This window comes from Phodopus roborovskii, unplaced genomic scaffold, assembly GCF_943737965.1.
Source record: "Phodopus roborovskii unplaced genomic scaffold, PHOROB, whole genome shotgun sequence".
Lineage (NCBI taxonomy): Eukaryota > Metazoa > Chordata > Mammalia > Rodentia > Cricetidae > Phodopus > Phodopus roborovskii.
This window is the reverse complement of record NW_026126515.1, coordinates 2,043,582-2,063,856: the sequence shown is the minus strand read 5'-3', so window position 1 is coordinate 2,063,856 and position 20,275 is coordinate 2,043,582. Positions and strand designations below refer to the sequence as shown.

General features: G+C 49.8%; 1 protein-coding gene across 3 annotated transcripts in view; it reads left to right on the top strand.

Moving 5' to 3' along the window:
* Actn1 (actinin alpha 1) overlaps positions 1-20,275 on the top strand; it is a 92,081-nt gene that overhangs the window by 31,130 nt on the left and 40,676 nt on the right. The window lies entirely within an intron of this gene.

The following is a 20,275-nucleotide window of genomic DNA, read 5'->3' as shown; positions in this document are numbered from 1 at the left end:
TAGCAACTCCCCTTTGTCCCAGCCTCTGGCAGCCATATAGATTTTCTGGGAACTTGATCACTCTTATCCTAGGTACTCACAGAAGTGGACCTATCTCGTGTTTTTCCTTTTGGGATTGCTTTGTTTCACTTCAGGTTTGCCCAAGTACTAGACAGAGTCAGAATGTCCTTTTTAAGGCTGAATGATATCACATTATTGTATTAGCACATTTTGTTTATCTGTTCACGTGTCAGCAGACATTTGGGTTATTTCCAGGTCTTGGCTATTGTGAACAATGTTGCTGTGAAGCCAGGCTTTGGTGGCTGGTGGCGCGTGCCTTTAATTCCAGCACTGGGGAGGCAGAGGCAGGTGGATCTCTGTGAGTTCGAGACCAACTTGTCTATAGAGAAAGAAAGTTGCTATGAAATTTGGTGAATAGTTGAGTCTTGGCATCTGTGTGTGCGCGCGCTTGAAAGGCAGTTTGAGTTCTCCAAGTGAGGTTGGCAACTCAGCAGAAGGCCTTAGACATCCTCTGTTCTCCCTGCCCCCAAACTGGGCTTGCCACAGTAGCTGTCTGTAAAGGCCAGTAGGCTAGCCAGCTGGGTCCCCAAGGACACACCATATCTAGCTCTGGCATCCACACAGCTCTGGGGAAGTCTGGAACCATATATAGGGCTAATTTGAAGTTTCAGTCTCCACCCTCCACCTTGTTCCCCATCTCCTCTAGCCTCAGACTTGGGGAAAGGGATTATTGCACCCTCTTAGATGCCCCAGAGCCCAGCGGGGACCCCACAGTTTGCCGCTGTCCTCACCTCCTTCCATTCACTTTACCGCCAGCTTTTCCTCTCTCAAGGGTTAGTGTATGACACATTTTTGGCCGGTGAGTTACAGAGACACTAATGTAAAACTTCCTAGCTCCCCCTGGAGCTGAGCACCATCTGTTTCTTTAACAGCAGGATCCTCTGTCCTGATCCCACTCTCTCTCAGGCTGCTGTAGCCAGCAGGTGGTTGGCCCCTGTATTTTCAACCTCCAAATACAAGCCCTTTTAGTCGGGGAAGGCAAACTGGCCTCTGCCTGCTGCTAGTGTAGGCTCCACTCCAAGCTGCCCGTGTTCATTCCTGAGCCCACTCCCTGCAGAGATCTGCAAGTGGTCCCCTCTTGGTGCTCTGTGCTACTTAGGAAATATGTGCCTCATTGATTTGGCCTGCCAGTTAACTGAAGCTCTCTGAGAGTGGGGCCATTTTTTTTATTCTTTCTCAGGGCCTGGTAATGGAGGGTCCAGTACCCTGTACAGATCATTTTTGACTTGTGATGAGACCACCTTCCCAATAAAAAACCCTGGGAAGTGGAAATATCCTGTCAAGATGCAGGCACCACAGCTAACCTACCCAGCATTCTAGCTTAGCTTATGGTGCACTGGAGAGTGCTGGCTCTCTCTCCCCACCCCCTTTTAAAGTTTATTTTACTTTTAAAATATTATTTGTGTGTTCGTATGTGTGTCTGTGTATGTGCCCAAAGAGTGTGGATCTTCTCAAGCTGGAGTTCCAGGCAGTTGTGAGCTGTCTGGTATGTGTCATGGGAATCGAACTCAGGTCCTCTGCAAGAACAATATACACTCTTAAATGCTGAGCCATCTCTCCTGCTCAAGATTTATTTTAAGCGTTTGTGTGTAGGTATATGCATGTGAGTGCAGGTGGCCCAGGGAGCCAGAGGAGGGTCTTGGATCTTCTGGAGGTGGAATTGCAGGTAGTTTGAGTTGTCCAACATGGATGTTAGACACTGAACTTGGGTCAGGAATTATGAGCTCTTAACTACCTAGCCACCTCTCCAGCCCAGTTCCCCTCTTGTGAATACGTTGCTCCCCGGGGGGTGGGAGCTGCGCTCACTGCCACTGCCCAGTGTCACAGGGAGATTATACTGAGAATCACCAGCCCCAGGGATGAGCAAAGTTTAGAGAATTGAAAAACAGCTAAGTCCAATTATAGGATGGCAGCAGCCTCTGTACTGAGGACACCCAGAGATGGCAAGAAGGCAGAGGAAATTAGGGATGTGGTGATAGGGGACTCTGGTTTTGGGCTTGGGGCCAGTTTTTTTTTTTTTTTTAAATACCACATTTAGCATGTGTGTGGGCGTGAGCGTGGTGCCCAAGAGGAGGTTAGGGGACGACTGGAAGGAGTTGTTTGCTTCCACCATGTGGGACCCAGGGATGGAACTCACATTGGCATGTCTGGCAGCAAGCACCTTTCTGGTGGAGCCATCTCTTCATCCCTAGGCGGGCTCTTTGCTACTTAACCCTCCTGAATGTCGGTGTCCCCATCTCTAAAATGGGGATCAAAGTGATCTGCCTCTTAATAAATTTGCTGTGAAGAGTAAGTGTGGCCCTTGTTATACAGTGTCGAGTAAAGAAGGGCCAGCTGTCACTGATGTGTCCCCTCCTCTAGCTGGGGGATGCCCGTGGAGGACTCTGCTGGCAGGCGGGACTTCAGCCCCTTGTGCTTTCCCTCTGCTTCTCCTTGGCCTGTTCTAAGCTTCTTGGAGAGCTGCCTGAGAAGAAGGGGCACTCTCCTGCAAAACGAAGTTGCTTCCTCTGTGAGCAGAGAGGAGTTACTAAACTTCTTTGGTGTGGTGCTGGCTGTGTGCTCCAGACTGGGATTACGTGTGAGGGGGAGAAGGGGTCCAGGGTGCTTTGGGCTTCATTCCGACGCACTGTGCTCTCTGATCTTGCACGTCCTTCCTTTCATTCCAGCTCCGGGCATTTTAGCCGAGAATCCCAGCTGCTTTGGTTCCTGTGTGACTTTCATATGTGGGCTGTACTTTTTCTAGATGGCAAGCTCCATCTCCATGCAGCCAGGTGTCCGTCCCTTCCTCCTGCAGGGATGACTTTGTCCACTCCTGTGTAGGACCTTGTCCAGGTTCTGGGGAGTGGGTAGGTGACCCGAGCTCTGCTGGGAGGCCACCTTTGCTGCTTCATCCCTGCAGGAGAGTGGATCTGCAGCAGTTTGGGGGTGGTGGTGGTGGGAGAGGGTAGACATCTTAGCAGCTGTGTCTTTGGGCCTCGCCCCCTCCCCGTTTGGTGTATGTGTTCATGTGGTGTGTGTGTGCATGTGAGCTTGATGTCCAGTGTTTTCTTTAGCTGCTCAAACTGCACCCAGAGCTCACTAATTCAGCTAGACTGGCTGGCCAGTGTGCTTGAAGGTGCCACTGGGCCTCTGCTTCCTTAGTACTGTGGTTACTGTCATATGTCTCCAACCCAGCCATTTACATGGGCCCCGGGAAACCTTGCACAGCAGGCACTTTACCCGCTGGACCCTCTCCTTGGTCCCCCATGTCTTCTTCAGTGGAGAGAGGGTCTTGTGCCCTATGGGGATGCTGACCTTAGAGCTTAACAAGATGGTGGATGTAGGCCACCTGGGCTGTTGTCTTGCACCTGGTGAGCTTGTGTAGGGAGGTGTGAATGTAGTGTGATGAACCAAACTGGGCTGTTGGCAGCCAATCTTTCTTTGCAAAAGCCAGGAGCCTTGACTTCTTGTGTATTTCTTTAGCCCACAGTTGCCCAAGCTTGCCTGATTACAGGGTTCGCCTGGAGTACCTGTTACCATACCAATTTGTGGGCCTCGCCCTAGGTCTCCTGAACTAGAGTGGAATTTGTCAGGGTGGGATTTCTGAAGGATTTGATGTATTGGGGTCAATTTGAGAAATGTGATTTTTTTTTTTTTTCCCTTTAGCTCACTCTCCTTGTTTAATTGCTTTTGACCAGATGTAAGTACACTAATAGGTATGACTCCTCAGGAAGTGCGGGATGCTGTAGATGGGAAGTTTTGTCTCCGTGGTGGACCCAGAAGTAGAACTCAGGTCTTGTGATGCTGTGTGTCTGTTTTCCTATAAATGTTCCTTTAAAGCATGGAAAAGGGGTGGTGGTGGAAAGAGGGGGATGGGGAGGGGGTGGGTGACTCACTCAGGTTGTCTTGGGGACCTATAAAGGCCAATGGAGGTACAGATGGCGAGGTGGATCCCCACACGCTTCTTCTGAAAACTAGGACCCAGGTAAGCCTGGTGGGTCTTGAGCTTCTTCCCAGGGCATCAAAAGGTGTCAGAATGTAAAAAAGATGCTTTAACGACGCAGACTAGGTGAGAGGGTTGCGGTGCCTGCTAGGATGTTGAGGAAGTCACAGGGATTGATAGTGTCCCTTGGCATCTTGGTTGGTCTGGAGAGCCTTGTGGAAGCCTGGGCAAAGCTGGCTTCCCAGTTCGGATGGGAATTGAGACAGCCGAGGCAGCTAGCCGTGCTGGCTTGTTGGCCTCTCGCCTGGGAGGAGATGTTCTTTAGGTTCTCTCCACCCCTGCTCTGCTGGTGGACTCCGGAGGCTGTCCCCACTCCAGGGTGGCTTGGCTGAGTGTAGGTGAGCAGCAGGAGCCATTGCCGGGGCAGCTGTAGGAGAATGGGTGGGCACAGCCGTGCCGCTGCCTTCTGCTTGCTTTACTCCCTTTCTGGGGTCTGCACCTGGGGGGGGGGTAGGGGTGGGATGATCTCTGAACTCTCCCTCCCCTCTCCTAGAGTGCCTCTGGGCTCCATGTAGTTCTTGGTCTTCACTACCTGGGTCTCAGCTAGTCTTGTCTCAGGTTGCCCTTTTGTCCACCCCTGCTCGCAACAGCCTGAGGTCTCTTCCCAAGAGGTAGGCATCATTGTGTGTTCACCCACACCCGTATCTCATGGCCACCTTGTCACCCTTCCGTGTTTTTCAGCTGAAACCAGACTGGATACCTGCAGTGGCTCCCATTGCTCTTAGTGGAAATAACCTTAGCATTCTGTGGGCACCCTGATTCCGATTCCTGGGGGGGGGGGTCTGGCACCGTGCTCAGCTCTGGTGCTAGCCACAGGGGCTTTCTTCTTTTTCTTCTTCGTTTGAGTAGGCTTCTGTCCTACTTACAGCCTTGGATGGCAACTCCCCCTATCCCAGCATGTGCATGCCCAACTCTCATTGGTGATGTAATAGAAATAGCTTTTATTACCGGGACCTCACATTTGCAAACCTTCCTCCTAAGTAGCTCTCTTGGAGCAGGAGTCAGGTCAGAAACCACACTCTCAGGCTTCCTATATGTACTTTGATTGTCATTTATCCCCCCATCAAGCCCTGTGTTCCATGATCTAGGAAGTGGTTTTATTTACTTATGGTATCAGTATCCAGTGAGAATGGATGAATGAATGAACAAATGAATGAATGGGTGAGTCAGCGCCAACTCCTGGAGGGAGTTGGGAAAGCATGGGCAGGTCAGGGAGGATCTAAGCTGGCCTGCTGTGAGAGAGGCTGCTGTGAGGGGCCCAGCCCAAGCCCAAACAAGCTGCTTGCTCACACCCTGGCATCCACACCACCAGCTTGGCTGCCTCTTTAATTATTCATTGTCTTTTTCAATGGGCTTTGTGTTCAGAAGCCAAGAGACCAGAATTCAAACCCCCTTTCTACCTTTCCAAAACTGAAGAGACTGCGTCCTGACCCAACCCATTCTGCATCCCCAGGGAGCCACAGGGCCAGCGCCCCTCTGCTGGCTTAATCTAAGCTTTGAAGGTGATTCTCCGGTCTGTGTCCTGAGCTGCCCCTTAGCTGCCCTCCCCAGTCCCAGACTGTCTGGGGAGCCCTGAAAAAGTCTCTGCATGGCTCTGTCCTGATCTAGATTTTCTGCAGGGCGGCAGGCAGAGCTGGGTAGAGGATTTATGACTGGATGGCTTCCCTGGAAGAGCCTCAGCTGTCCCATGAGCCATATTGCAAATCTCAGTCCTGCCATCAGCCACTACTGTTGAGGTTGCTGCTGCCTCTCGCTCTGCCTCCTGCTTTGATGGAGGACCGTGGGGGCAGATTGGCTGAGATGACGCATGCCTCGGTGGTGACTTAGTGAGTTGGATAGACATATGGAGAGAGCCACTCATACTGGGTGGTTCTAATAGCCAGAGTCAATGAATAGCTGCAGAGCTTGATTGATTGCTTCCTCTCCTCTTGGGGTTCCAAGCTGTTCTCTTTGCATTCAGTCTCTCTTTTAAGTGAGGCTGTGACACTGTGTTTTCCTCTCAAGATTTGGAGGAGGCCGGATTGATAGCAAGCCTGGGACTGTCTCTGCAGGCCAGGAGCCCTCCTAGGGGACCTAGTGGTGGGTTCTCTTTGATCTCAGATGAGATCAGTGGCCACAGTGAAGCACAGATGAGGCCTCTGGTCGTGCAAGGCTTCTGAGCATCCATCCCAGCACAGTCAGAAATGGTCTGCCAGATCTGCATTTACATACTTCCACAGAAGTGTTCCTGCCCTCAGCTGCCTGCTGCAGATCCGCCTGCCCTGTCTCTGGAGTTCAGCTGGTCATGCTGAGGGGTCGGCCAGCTGCCAGGGGAACAGGTCTGTAAGGCTGGGCTCCTGGACAGGCTGGGGCCACAGTGATGGTAACAGGCCCCATTGGCTAAACATGGGTGAGGGTCCCCGCTTTTTATTGAAAGGGGGTCTGTGCTGCTTTCTGTGTGTGCACACGTATGTATGTATGTATGTATGTATGTATGTATGTATGTATGTATGTATTTTTGTAGTTCTGGGAACTGAATCCAGGGCCTTTCACACACTAGCCAGTGCTCTAACACTGAGCTTTAGGCCTGGCTATCTGGACTTGGGGCGGGGACTTTCTTTGTGTAGCCCTGGCTGCCCTGGAACTCACTGTGTAGACCTGGCTGGCCTCAAACTCACAGAGATCCACAGGCCTCTGCCTCCTAATGCTGGGATTAAAGGCATGCACCACCATGGCCCAGCTCTGGACTACCTTTTAAGGTGCTGATATGTACTGTGTATGCTCCAGAAAAAGATGGGTGATTGGATCTCAGGTTAAGGGAACTGAGGTAATTCATTTCTTTGTTCATGGCCCACTGTGATTGTGGGTCTGTGCAAGATGACTGTGTGACTGTCACATTTCCTCCACAACACTCCCTACAGCAGGCCCTGTCAAACCCTCTCCCCCTTTTCCGTGCCAACCATGAAGCCCAGTATTCAGCCATGTCCTGGATGGGGGTTGCTGGGTTGTGGGGTGAGTACACATGGAATTCCCTCATGAGATTCAGGACCACTCTCTAGAAGTGCTATAGAGTCCACTTGCCATCCAGCATCCTCCAGACCTCTCTGGGATTTGGACAACCATTCGTATATAGAACAATTCCCCGGGCCCCAGAACGGTTCCGTCGTCTCATTTCTTTGCATTGTCACCCTTACCCTTTCCTTTCTTGAACTTCAGGTTTCTTTGGCTGCCTGTGGCGTGCTGGGTTTTTCTCTTTTCCCCATGGACAAGCTCCTTGAAATCCCTCTACCCCTCAGCAAAAAAGTGTCCTGGAAACTGGGGCCCAGAAAGGTCAGGGATTAATTTAGACCCCAAGGTCGGTAAAGTGGCAGGCCAGGAGTGCGCCGACTCCGTCTTAACCACCCTGTGTGAGGTTTTTAGTCTGAGGTCTTTAGATAGTGAGGTCCTTAGAGCAGCAGCATCTGCAGAAGTAGAATGCCTCCACCTTCCCAGAGCGTTGGAAGCAGGAGCCCTGGTGGGACACACCATCTCCAGTGGCTCTGCTCTGAGTTCCAGCTGCAGGCCCCTTCTGCCGAGCAGCCAAGCTGCTTACTCCATTCTTCTGTTTTCCCACTCCTCCTTCTCCCTTTCCATTGTTGGGTTAGTGCTGGTGGACTTTTCTGTCCCACCTGCCAGCTCCCAAATCAGAACAAAGGGATACCTTGATTATGAAAGCTCTGCCAGTAGCTTAGGCTTGTTACTAACTAGCTCTTACAACTTAAATTGGCTCATTATGATCAATCTACTTTTTGTCTTATGGCTTCATTACCTTTTCTCTGTACTGCCCAAGCTGCTTCCTGTCCACCAGGCTGGCGACTCCTCCCTTCCCATCGTCCTGCGTTGCCTGAGAATCCTGCTTAGCTATTGGCTGTTCAGCTTTTAATTAAACCAGTTGGAATGACTTATCTTCACAGTATATAAAAAGTTACTCCACAGCAGGTTGGTCTGTGTAAACCCAGACTTTGGGTCCAGTCTGCTCTTCGGGGTGCTTTGTGTCTGTTAGAGACAGATACATTTGTGTGGAGCCTGAGACCTCCCGGAACCCTTCCTAAATCCTTGAAACCTGTTGACAGGGCAGGATCCCAGCTGTCTCCAGCCATTGCATGGAGGTTGGAGTTCCTGGGCACTGTGCCAAAGAGTCTAGATGAGCCTGGGTGATGATTGTGGTATGGGTCAGAGCAGAAGGCCCAGAGTGACAGAGGGGGGACAAATGGATGGTTTATTTTGTCCTTGGAATTCGTGCAGAGGATGTGGTAAGTTGGTAAAATGCATCACATAAACAGATCTGTTCCCTGTCTGTAGGAGAATCGGGAGTTCAAGGTCAGCCTCTGTTACATAGTGAGTTTTAGGCCAAGCCTGGGTTACATGAGACTCTGTCTCAAAACAAAACCAAACAAATTGTGATTTGTGGCTTGACCCCAGAGAGCAGATTCCATAGAGGGGCTTGGAATCTAGTTCAGCTCTTCACTCCTGGTCAGCACAGTGCATTCCACAAAAATGATCCAGGAAGAAGTGGATGCTAATCCCATTCTGTGTTCTGAGCCCCCACCATAAACCAAGTGTTTTTCCACTGGCCCAGAAGGGGTAGAGGGATCCTCTGACGCACAGATACAACATTAGTGTGTCAGTGCCATATTTCAATACCATGGAAGAGACGTGTTAGAGCCAGACCCTGCCAGGCCACAGAGCTCCATACTGAAGATTAGTGGGCTTGTCATCTGTGGGAGTTCTCTGTGGAACTGGGTGACCTGTAGTCTTAGGACCTGTGCCAGAAAAAAAAAAAAAAAAAAATGATCTCACTTGTAGGTGGCTTTTCCTTCTATGGGGAAGGAATGTGCAGGCCAGTCCTGTGGGTCCTAGCTGGCTGATCTGTGAGCTGTCAGACCGACAAGGGCCAGAATCACTCATTCTGGATGTGAGTCGGGGAACCATAGCTCCCCCCCACCCCTGTGCCCCGACTGGCCTCCTGGAATGGAGTGCCACTCTGCTCAGAGAAGGCCTACTCCTCCAGCCTTTGAATCTGCATCCCAGCTTGCTTGAAGGCCTTGGGGTAGCAGGTAGAGGAAGCCTTTTTCTAGCAGTGAAAGATCCACTGCCTGCTTTTGAGATGGTGTTCTTCTAAAGGGCCAAATGGACAGAGACAACAAAGAATATTAAACTTGTTAGCTTAAAGAAAAATTAAATGGCTGTATAATTATGGGGGTATAATTTTACAGCTTAATGCTTTTCACTGTATATTATAGGTAAATGCAACAATCTGAGAACATATGAAAATAAATTTCATACCCCTTGGCTGTCATTCTTCTGCCCCCCCCCCAGCCTTATACAACCACTGTTTAATTACTTAATTAATTTTAGAGACAGGATCTCACTGGGTGTCTCTGGCTAGCCTGGAACACACTAAGTAGACCAGGCTGACCTCAAATTCAAAGAACTCTTCCTGCCTCTGCTTCCTCAGTTCTGGGATTATTAAAGGCATATGCCACCACACCCAGTCATATTTATTTATTTGTTTATTCTGAGACAGGGTCTTGCTCTGTCTCCCAGAGGTTGGCTTCCACCTCATAATCCTCCTACTTCTGACTCCCAAGCGCTGGGATTCCAGCCCGAGTCCTTTGCCTAGCTTTACTAATATACTTTCTGTCTGTGTGAAGGTGCTGGAATGAACACACACACATCATGGATTGAGCCTAGACCCTTTGCACTGGCTCCCAAACCTTTGCACGAGCTCCCAGCAGTCCCATGGAACTGAGGTCATTTTTGTCCTTTTCTAGTGTTGGAACCAAGACTCAGAGAGACCAAGCAAGTCTGGGACTATAAAGCTGGTGATGGACAGAGCCGGGGCATTTGCTGTGGGCTCCTCAGTCTCTAGGAGCAGACAGTGTGTGGAGGGGTGGGGTGGCGGGGATGGTGGCACCAGTTTGGTAGGGGCCGTTGACTCTCAGTAGCTAGGGGCTCAGAGGACAGACTGTTTCCTCACTGGGATCCTGTGTCCCATTGTCCTGAATTCTCCCTTGTGCACAGGTTCAATCTGCACAGGGCAGGGAAGACCATGCCAGGACCTCGTGGTGGGCCCTTTACAAGCAGGGATTGTGTCTAAGGTTCAACAATCACTTTGATGTGGGTGACCCTCCTGGTCTCCTGAAATGGTCTCTGGGTGGACACAAACCAGAAAACCAGCTCCCTTTCTACAGGCTGATTTGGGGCTTCCCATGAGTGGGAGAAAATAACAGGGCCTCTTTCTTGCCAATACTTGGGGCTCTGTGAATGATTAACTCTGATTAAACAGAAAGTGGAGAGGAAGCGACAATGGACATTTATTGGGCCCCTGCTATGAACAGGGCGTTTGCTGACTGGTTATCATGCATTGTTCTAATCCTAACAGGCCTGGAAGTAGTGACATTGTTTTATCCCCTAAGTAAGGTCACTTGAACCAGCTGGATTGGCGTTTTTTAGGCATCTGTCTGTTGTGCACTGAGTATAGGTCTGGTTAGCCCCACTTCAGGCTGAGAGCTTTGCCCAAGGAGTCATGGCTATTGAGAGGTCAGGTCAGGCCCAAAGCCAGCAGTTTGGTCATCTGCACTCTGAGTGTTCTTGACCCCTGCATTCATACTGGGGAGGGGAGGGCAGGAGAAAGGGAACAGAGGGGAGACTTAGACAGCAACCAGTAGATGAGGTCTCCTTCACTGCAGCTCCCAGGTGGGTGGAAGGTAAACAGATCTGGGTGGAGATGTGCGGTGGAGCTCTTACTTTTATCTGCAGGTGAAGCAGCTGACGCTTGCTTTGAAAGGCTGGCAGACCGCCATGGATAAGCTAACCAGACGCTCCTGTTTACATTACCAGCACACTGAGCATTTGAGATCTGTCCTGGGGAGCTCTTTGCTTAGCCAGACTACCTACAGCACATGCCCTGGCCAAACTGGCTGCACGTGTGTGGACTCTGAGGGACTCTAGGGTGGCCCTGGGGAGTGACCCACCCTTTGTCAGCTGGCAGGTGGAGTAGGGGACTCTGGCCTGATGCTTTCACACCACAGCTGGGGTCTGGCTCTGACCAGTACCCATGGCATCTCAAACAGCCATGGTGCTTGCTGGCAGTTGGAAGACTATGGGACCCAGTGATTTATTTTATTTTTGCTCAGAGCTTGCCAGCCTGTATAGAAAGTCCCATGCCACTGTCAGGAACCTTACTCACTCCTTTGGAAGGGGAGGGGGTCTGGGACCATGTAGCCAAGGGGCTGTACTTTGACTCTCTCCACATTTCACCATTATAGACTTCGCTATGGGGGAAATGTGTTCCACATGCCAGCTTGTCCTCTTTTCTTGTAGGATTTTGCCAGGGAATTTTCTCAGAGCCCTCTGTCTTTCTCATACTGGTTTTTTTTTTTTTTTTTTTTTTTTTTTTTGCTTTGTATTTTTTGTTGTTGTTGTTGTTTTTTTTTTGTTTTGTTTTGTTTTGTTGTTTGTTTTTTTTTTTTTTTTTTTGAGACAGGGTTCCCCAGTGCTGGTTTGGCTGCCCTGGAACTCTGTAGTCCTGTAGCAGACTTTTGAACCAGCCGTCCCCAAGTCATGACCCAGAGACTTAATTAGTTCTGAGTACTCGCTCCTAGCTTAGGCTTGTCCCACTAGCTCTTGTAACCTAAATTGTTTCTCTTCATCTTCATTTTGCCTTTCTTTCATTTTGTATGTCCTCCTCTTCGTCTGTTTGGTGGCTGCCTGGCTGGATTGCCCCAGGCATCTCCGTCTCTTTCTTCCTCATTCTCCAATTCCTTCTCCTATTTATTATCTCTGCCTGGCAGCCCCTCCTATCCTTCTACTGCCTAGTTATTGCCCGTTCAGCTTTTTATTAGGCCAGTCAGGTGCCTTAGGCAGGCAAAGAAGCACATCTTTACGTTAAACAAATGGAGCATAAACTACGTAACACACCTTTAGTTAAAGTAATATTCCATAGAAGACCAAGCTGGCCTCAAACTAACAGACATTTGCCAGCCTCTGAGTACTGGGATTAAAGGACACCACCAGGCTGTCATATTCTTATCCCCCCCCCCCCCCGTATGGATTTATTCTTACACTGTGTATGTGTGCATGTAAGGATTTATGAGGCAGGATCGAGTGTGGTCCAGGCTGCTCTCTAACTTCCTATGTGGCTGAGAATGGCCTTGAGCTGATCCTCCTCAGCTCTCAAGCGCTGGGGTTATAAGCATGAGCCTTCATGCTCTTAAATGTGAGGGGGAAGGTTCCCCTCTCTATTACTGAAACAGTGGATAATACAGTAGCAGTATTAACACTCTTCCACCAGCTGATCCCAGAGAAAGAGGAAGTCTGTTCTGTCCTATCGCAGAGGCTTGCCAGTAAGGGTGAAATTTACACACTTCAGACAGACTTTCTTTACATTTGCATGGCTTTTTAAAAACATTGTGACAGCATGTGGTGTAAAATTCAAAAGAAAAACAAAAGGATATTCTGTGAAAAGCAAATGTCCCTCCCTCCCCTGTCCTAAACCTCTTCTTCCTCTTCCCTGGAACCACCCACTATTCCCAGGTTCTCTTGCATCATCTAGGGAGATTCTGCTGTCAAGCTTTTGTTTGGTTGCTTTTGTTTAGTTTTGTTTTCATTTTCATTACAGTCCAAGCTAACCTCAGACTCCGGGAGTGCTGGGATTGCAGGCATTCACCTCCAGCGCAGCCTGCTACCAAGCTTTTAGCCTATCCAGCCAACAGTTATCTGCTAGGCTGGGAGGGTCAGGAGCCACAGTCTTGAGGCTGAAACACTGGTCTTGTTTTGACTCCCTTGAGGTTAAACCACTGGTCCCTGTGGAATTTATTGGGAAGAAACTGAGGAGGAACAAAAGGTTGTCACCAAGTGTTCTATTTGGCCGTGTTGTTGAAGCATCAGATGATGGAATTTCAGAGCTTATGGGTTAACCTGTCTGAGGTCACATGCCTAGTTGGACCAGGGCAGGACCAGGTTTCCTGGCTGATGGAACAGTAACTTCCCTGAAGTGAACCAGGGCTGGTGATCCTGATTGCAAGAGGAAGATGCATCCAGGTGGGGTGTGGCCAGCAGGTGAAGCCTAGGCCTGTGTAGGCTGTTGTGCTGTCTAGCCAGCCTCATTTGGCTGCAGGACATTGTTTACTTTGTTCTGCTGTCACCGGAGGCCTCTCTGGACGGTCACCTGAGCGAGGACAGCCTGGAGTTTGCTTGGAGGAATAAATATCCAAAAGGAGAGGTTAGCCAGGGAGAAGGCAGAGAGTGTAACAGACCGATTGTATTTATAGGCAGTTGGGCCAGGAGAGCAGCTAAGAATCCTGGGAACTTCACTTCCTGGAGCACAAGTGTGTTTGCATCTGGACATACTTGGTCTTAGTCATTTTGTCATGTTTGCATGATTGTACACAGTTTTAAACCTGCGTTTATAGACGGTAGTACGCACAACCTTGTTTCAGACGTTTTTGTTAACTATATATAAGCATTTTCTATAGTAATGTAGTTTCAAAGCCCACCGTGCCAGTCATCTCTAGTCTAAATGAACACATGATGATTTACTTAAAACCACATGCCTTATTAATACAATACGGGGTGTTTCTGATTTTCTTCACTTCGTTAAGGCTAGAGAACATGTTTTCATGCTTAAAGCCTTTTCTTTTAAGAACATTTTTATCTTATGTGTATGGATGCTTTGCCTGCATGTGTGTCTAGGCACTACACGCATGTCTGGTGCCCATGGAGATCAGAAGAGGGTGTTGGATCCCCTTAACCAGAGTTACAGATGTGGGTGCTGGAAACTGGATCTTGGTCCTCTGCAAGAACAGCAAGTGTTCTTAGCTACTGAGCCATCTCTCTGGATCCCTATAGCCTTTTCTTTATTTGGCGTTTTATACACAGGATAGAGTCTCTGAATTGGGGTATCGTTCAGGCCCGTTCAGGCTCACTTTGGCAAGCTGCTTCCCTTCAGCATTGTAACAAGCCAGCCTGCACACAGTTAGTTAGTTGTATTGAGCACCATCTTGCACACACTCTACCAACAGGAATTAGCAGGTATTCATAATGGGCGGCTGTCCTAGTTTGCTTTCTATGGGTGTGATAAACACCGTGAGCAGAGTGATGGGGAGGAGCGGATTTAGTTTTGTTTACACATCCTGATCAGACTCCATCAGGGAAGGGAATCAGGGCAGGTACTCAAGCGGGCATGGAAGCAGGGACCACGGACAATAGCTGCTCACAGTCAACTACTGTTTTTATACTTCCTAGGAATGTCTGTTTGGGGTGGTGCTGCCCACCGTGAGCTCCCTTCTACCTCATCAGTCAATAGTTAGGAACATGCTCCCATAGATTTGCCTACAGGTTAGTCTGATGGAGGCAGAAAACCTCAATTGAGGGTTTCTCTTCCCAGGTGATCCTAACTTGTGTCTAGTTGACCGTCTAACCACCATGATGACTTTACCTTTGTTTTAATCCACAAGGATTAGCAGAATGTGTGTAGCCATCCAGTGTCCTTTCTGAAACACATTAATCAGGCTGTTGATCAGTTCCCCCTGTGGAGCTTTCTCTCCTCACAGTGTCCCCTCTACTTTTGACAGAAATGCCTTCAGTTCTTGCGACCAGAGTCTCAAGATGGCTAATGTCATCCAGTGGTCTTTAGGCATGTGACCTGTGAGAGGAACAGGTATTGGCTCTGTGCTTATTGAATGCATCGCATGTTATGTGTGTTTAATTTATTTTGTTTGCGGACTTAGGCTCCATGTTTTTCTATAGTGGGAGCGGCAGACAGGTACCCAGTGAGATTTAATTAAGACTCGGCTGTTGACTTTTTTTTCTAAAGGCATTAATATGTATTATATTTTCAATTGTAGCAGCATTTAAAGATTGAGGGGTTCCACATAGAAGTCCTTTCCTCTTGTTCAAGTGTTACTGTGAAGATCACATGAGTTGAATGAGACCAAACACTCAGAAGAGGGTCCAGCCCAGTAAGTACATGCAGGCTTCAAGTGCATGTGGGCGACCTCTATTAGACCATTAGACCAGATTCTCCACGGGGCATGATTTTGGGCTGTCTCAGATTGAAATAAACTTTTTGGTGGTGGTGGTGTTGTTTTCAGACAGGGTTTCTCTGTGTAGTCCTGGAACTCACTCTATAGACCAGGCCTGCCTCTGCCTCCTGAGTGCTGGGATTAAAGATGTGTGCCACCACTGCCTGGATTGACATCTAGTGGTCTGTGGTCATCTGATGATGTCTAAGACCACACTACTTTTCCAAAGGGGAGTATTCTGACCACAGATTCCAAAAGTATCAAGGTCAAGATAACCCTGCTTATATGCCAGGTGTGCTGGACCCTTCGCACTGGTCTTAACAACACTTTCAGGGGACACCTGGGCTTTTGTAGAATCACAATCATAAAGGGACTTACCTAAGTAAGCCTGGGAGCCATGTGAACCCCTTCAACAGCATTCACACGGTGCCCTTCTGTGACAAACGGCAGCTCCCACTTCTGGTCCCCTCGGTGCACTGAGCTCTGACCTTCCTGAAGCTCTCTGTGCTTTATCTTCGTGAAAGCAGCTGCCTAGGATCTGTATCTCAATGATCTTCCAGATATGGCCATGGAGCGTTGGAGAAGTGAAGTCACCTGGGTCATTTGGGTACAGCTGTCTCCTTATCCAGCTGCAGAGTCTGCGGCTCTCATCTGTTGCCTGTCCTGCCTGGGGCTGCACCCAGGCAAGCTGCTTTGTAGAAGCTGAGGTGACTTCCTCAAACATGTCTGCTCTCCTGCTGATCAGAGACCCAGTTCCCGAGTCCTGTTCCTCGTGCCCATGTGTTTCTGGTCTACTTCCCTTCTGGGTGGTCTCCTGTCTCCTGACAATGACCAGCCAGCCCTCAGGTGCCACCTCTGTCACGGGTGGCTCACTGCCATGCTGCTCAGAGAGGCTGCCTTTCTCACGCCGATGCTGCTGACACCGTAGGGTCTCCTGAACCCCTCTGGCTTGTGTTTTAACTTTCCAGTCGCTGGTTTTCAGTGGAGTCCATGATATTTGGCTCACAGGTTTGACCAAATTTACACTTAAAATTTCAGCCTTGGTTCTGTAGCCCACTCATCCAAGTCAGAAATCCATGTCATTCCGGGGAGCAGCAGCTGTGAGGGGTTAGAGGTGTCAGTTTGGTGGCCCGATTCACGTGCCCTTAGTTGTACAGCCAGGATGTTAGGTGCTACCTACGTCCTCGGTGGAGTGTGCTTACAGCATGTACTGTAATGACACAATAGCTTTCTTGGCCATGGTGACAGCAGTTCTGAGAAGCTACTAACAACTCCCACTCCAGCCCAGGTGCCCCCTTCATGTTTTGTTTTTGTGGTTATTTTCATTTTAAGATAGGGTCTCATTATGTAGCCCTAGCTGTTCTGGAACTTACTACATAGACCGGGCTGGTCTGGAACTCACGGAGATCTACCTGCCTCTGCCTTGGATTGCTGGGGTCAAAGCCGTGTGCCACCGTGCCTGCCTCCCTCAGATCTTCTGTTAACAGTTCACAGCGTGTCCATGGTTACCCTCGTGCTGCCGCTGGGTATCTGAGCTGGAGCTGCTGCAGGTCACTCACGCCTGGTGATGGATTGGGGTCAGTGTGGGCATCTCTATAGCCACCTTGTCTGTGCGGTCCTGCAGGTTCCTGTGGGTGATGCCACATAAGCGTGTGGCCCTCCTGTGCTTGCTTCCCGCCTCCCACTAAGGTCAACACTGTCTGACACTGATATTAAAAACTCAGCCCCTGGCTCATGGCATGGGAGTTGCCTTCTACACCCCAGTCTCTCCTGGGTGTGACTATTCTTTCGGAAATCTTAGTAGAAACTGCAGTAGAGGCAGTAGCGACAATAGCAGTGGGCACCTCAGGCCCTCTGTATTACAGTCACATTAATATTACGAGGCCATTATTAATACAAACAAATACCTTGTTAGTATTATTTCATTGAAGCCTTGCCTCAGGCATGCCTGGTAGATAACTATTGTCTCCGTTGTACAGTTCTGAGAACTGAGGTGTACGGAGAAGGGTGTATACAATCTCTTGTGTGGTGTGGCCTCACTCAAAGTTATGGTTATAGGCGACTTTGAGCCAGGAGGGATGCATTCTCAAGCCAGGGCCAGTCTCGTGTGTATATTAAAGGATGCATGTTGCCATGGTAGTTGTTAATGGCAAAATGAGAACATGGCAGGCCTCAGGGAAGCCAGACCCAGGCCCTAGTTGCTGGGGACAAGGTACCTGTCCTTCACTGGCCAACCTGTATGCTCTCACCTTTTGTGACCTGAGATACCCAGATACAAGGATACATTCTTTACCTCCCCAAGGCACCATTAGGTACCAAGGTCAAAGAGGCTAGCAGCTGGATGCACATGAACTCGTGTGTGTGTGTGTGTGTGTGTGTGTGTGTGTGTGTGTGTGTGTGTGTGGGCTTGGAGGGAGAGGGACAGGTATGGAGAGGTACAACAGAGGCAGAAAGGCCTGCTTGTCCTGTCACAGCGCAGGGAGTAGATACCAGTGCCGTCCTTGCCTAAGCATGGCTCCTGAGACCCTGACCTGAGTACATTTCTAGAGCGCAGAAGATACTGTGAGATGCGCAGGCTCCAGGAGGAGAGTGAAGACTTTTGGGGGTGGGGGGGAGTTAGATAAAGCAGGGCCCACTGGGATGCAGGCAGGTGTGTGGTCCCTGGCCCCTTTATTAGAACAAAGTCGGGCCATTAGGCTTCTGCGGGGAGCACTGCCCACCCTGCTGGGTGTTGTGTGGGGGCAGGGGTGTGTGAAATGGGTGGGTGTCCCTATGGTTGCTAGCTTTTCCTCCTTGTTGAGTCCTGGGGGGCAGTGCTATGGAGATGGTCATTCTGTGGGGACCTTGCAGCCTGGGGAGAGAGAGAACATGGTGGCGTGATTGATGGTGGTGTGTGGCTTCTCTGCTGGGACGCACAGGGCGGCTGTCAGAGTCACCTTCCTGCACCTTCTGCTGTATTGATTCTTCCAGCACACCCTCAGAGCATCCCCTGAAAAGCTGGGACCTTGGAGAGTTTGGTGTTGGAGGCAGGGAGGGGTTGTGCGGAGAGAATGGGTGCTGTGGAACCAGTTTTTGTTGTTTTGGGCCTTTGGGTGGCTATAATGGCAGGCATTTTATACATTTTTTAAATCCTGTGAACTTGGAAGTGCCTTTTGATCCCCATTTTACTGCTAAGGGAACTGGAGTTTTGGAAGGCCAGAGAACAGTGGACTCAGAGCAATCCATAGAAGAGTGTGTTCTTAAAAGTGAATCACTACACATTCCCCCATGCCGGAGGAGCGTTGTGGGCACTGCTTGTAGGGTACTTTAGTACTTTGGAAGGGCCATAGCACTAAGCTGTGGGGCCCTGGGGACTAGGACTTTTATTGACTCTTCTGGTAGGGCTTTGTCCTGGAGTCCTGAACAAACACAGGTGTTGTTTTGGCTTACAGCTTCCCCAGGAAATGGGGCCAGCTGCTTTCTCTACCACTTAGCCTCTTTCACAAGCTTGGTCCTCTTACAACAGCCTCTTCCTCCCTCCGCTCCTCCCTGCCTGCCTTCATGACCAGGTTAATAAACAGGGAGAACTCACAACCCTCCGAGGCTGGGCAACTACCACCAAGAACTTTAGCTTCCAGTCACTGGCACTAACCAGTTTCCCTCAAGGCCTTAGGAGGCCTTTGGCTGAGGATTGAAGGGACTGAAAGTTGGAGGGTGGGCCTGAAAGAGGCTTGAGAACAAGGTGTTGGGAGATAGAAGATGCTGATGGTGGAATAAGACACTCCCATCCCTGGCCACAGTGAATGTGCAGTGTGGTGGCTCTGGGCCAAAGTATGGACAGGTGGCAGATGGGAGAGATTGTGTAGAACCAGAGTAATTGTGCTTACTCTAAAGATTTAAATGCGCTTTGCAGTATTTTTTATTTCAACAAAATAAGCTATAGCAGAATGAAAATAAAAGCCAAGGAGCATACGATCCCTTGCCAGGGTATCCAATGCATATTACCCTCTGTTGGCCCTTTCTCCTGAGCTGTCCTCTGAGGCCAAAGGGTCTCTAAGCAGTAGGGAGGATGGCCACCCACCCACTCCTTGTCCTGACTACTTAGTATCACACACAGGCTCAGTTGGTTCCTTCAGGTCCTTGAGCTTTAACATCGGGCTCTCCCGAGTGTCCGGCTTCTCCGGGGCCTGGGCCTCTGCTGTTTGCTTGTTTATTTGCTGTAGCCCGGATTCTGCTCATTGGCACCCCAGGATATACAGGTGAGCGCTGGGTCCTGACCTCCAGGAGCTGCCAGTCTGGGGTGTTGGGCTGACCAGTGGCCGAACAGCGGTCATGTTGCGGGGTCCAGGCAACAGTAGAACATGGTGTTGCAGGCTCTGTGCCCAGTCCAGACATATCTTCTGAAGGAGGTGACATTCGTACCCAGTCCTAAAAAGCACATGTGTTAGCCAACCAAGCTACAAAAGACAGATTTTTTTTTTTTTCCTTCACTCACCCTGATCTGATGTGGTTTTCCCCAAAGATTTGGTATGGCACATACCCCTTTTCCATGTCATGGTGGAGGGTGTTTGCAGGGGAGAGAGGCCCTGGCATGATAAGTTGCTAGTGAGGCCTGAGAACTGAAGCCCAGAGCTCTTCCAGCACTGACTGTCGCTTCTGACCTCTCCCATCTCTCCCTACCCCTTCTTGCTATCACAGGCTCTTTGACTTTATTCGTAAATCCAGACTGACAAGTTTTGCTTCCCCTAATAACAGTGAGTTTGGTGTTTTCTCTGCCTGCTTGTTGCCTGCCCACTTTGGAGATTCCCAAAGCAAGCAGGGTGGGGTGTGAGTGACATCCCCTAGGACCTTCCAAGCTTTTCGTCCATGGATTTCCAGGGTGGGTGGGAAGAGCCACGTGGCCCTGCCGTGAGGTGAGCAGAACCACGCTCTTGAGCCTCATGTAGTCGGTAGTGTCATGGGTGAGGTTTGGCCAAGTTTTGAATGGGCCAAGTGTGCGTATCTGTTCCCCGTTGTCTTTCGAGTCAGCCTATTCCATGGCTGGTGGCTGGTGGCCTGCCAGTGGTTGGTGGCCCAATTGTCCCCAGTGCCATCTCACAGAGAAGTAGTTACAAAGTTGATGGTCTTTGCTTCAACTCCCTTCCATCCCCCTCTGAATTATTCTCCATGGTTTTACAGCTGAAGGTGTTCTACCCTCACCCAGATACCC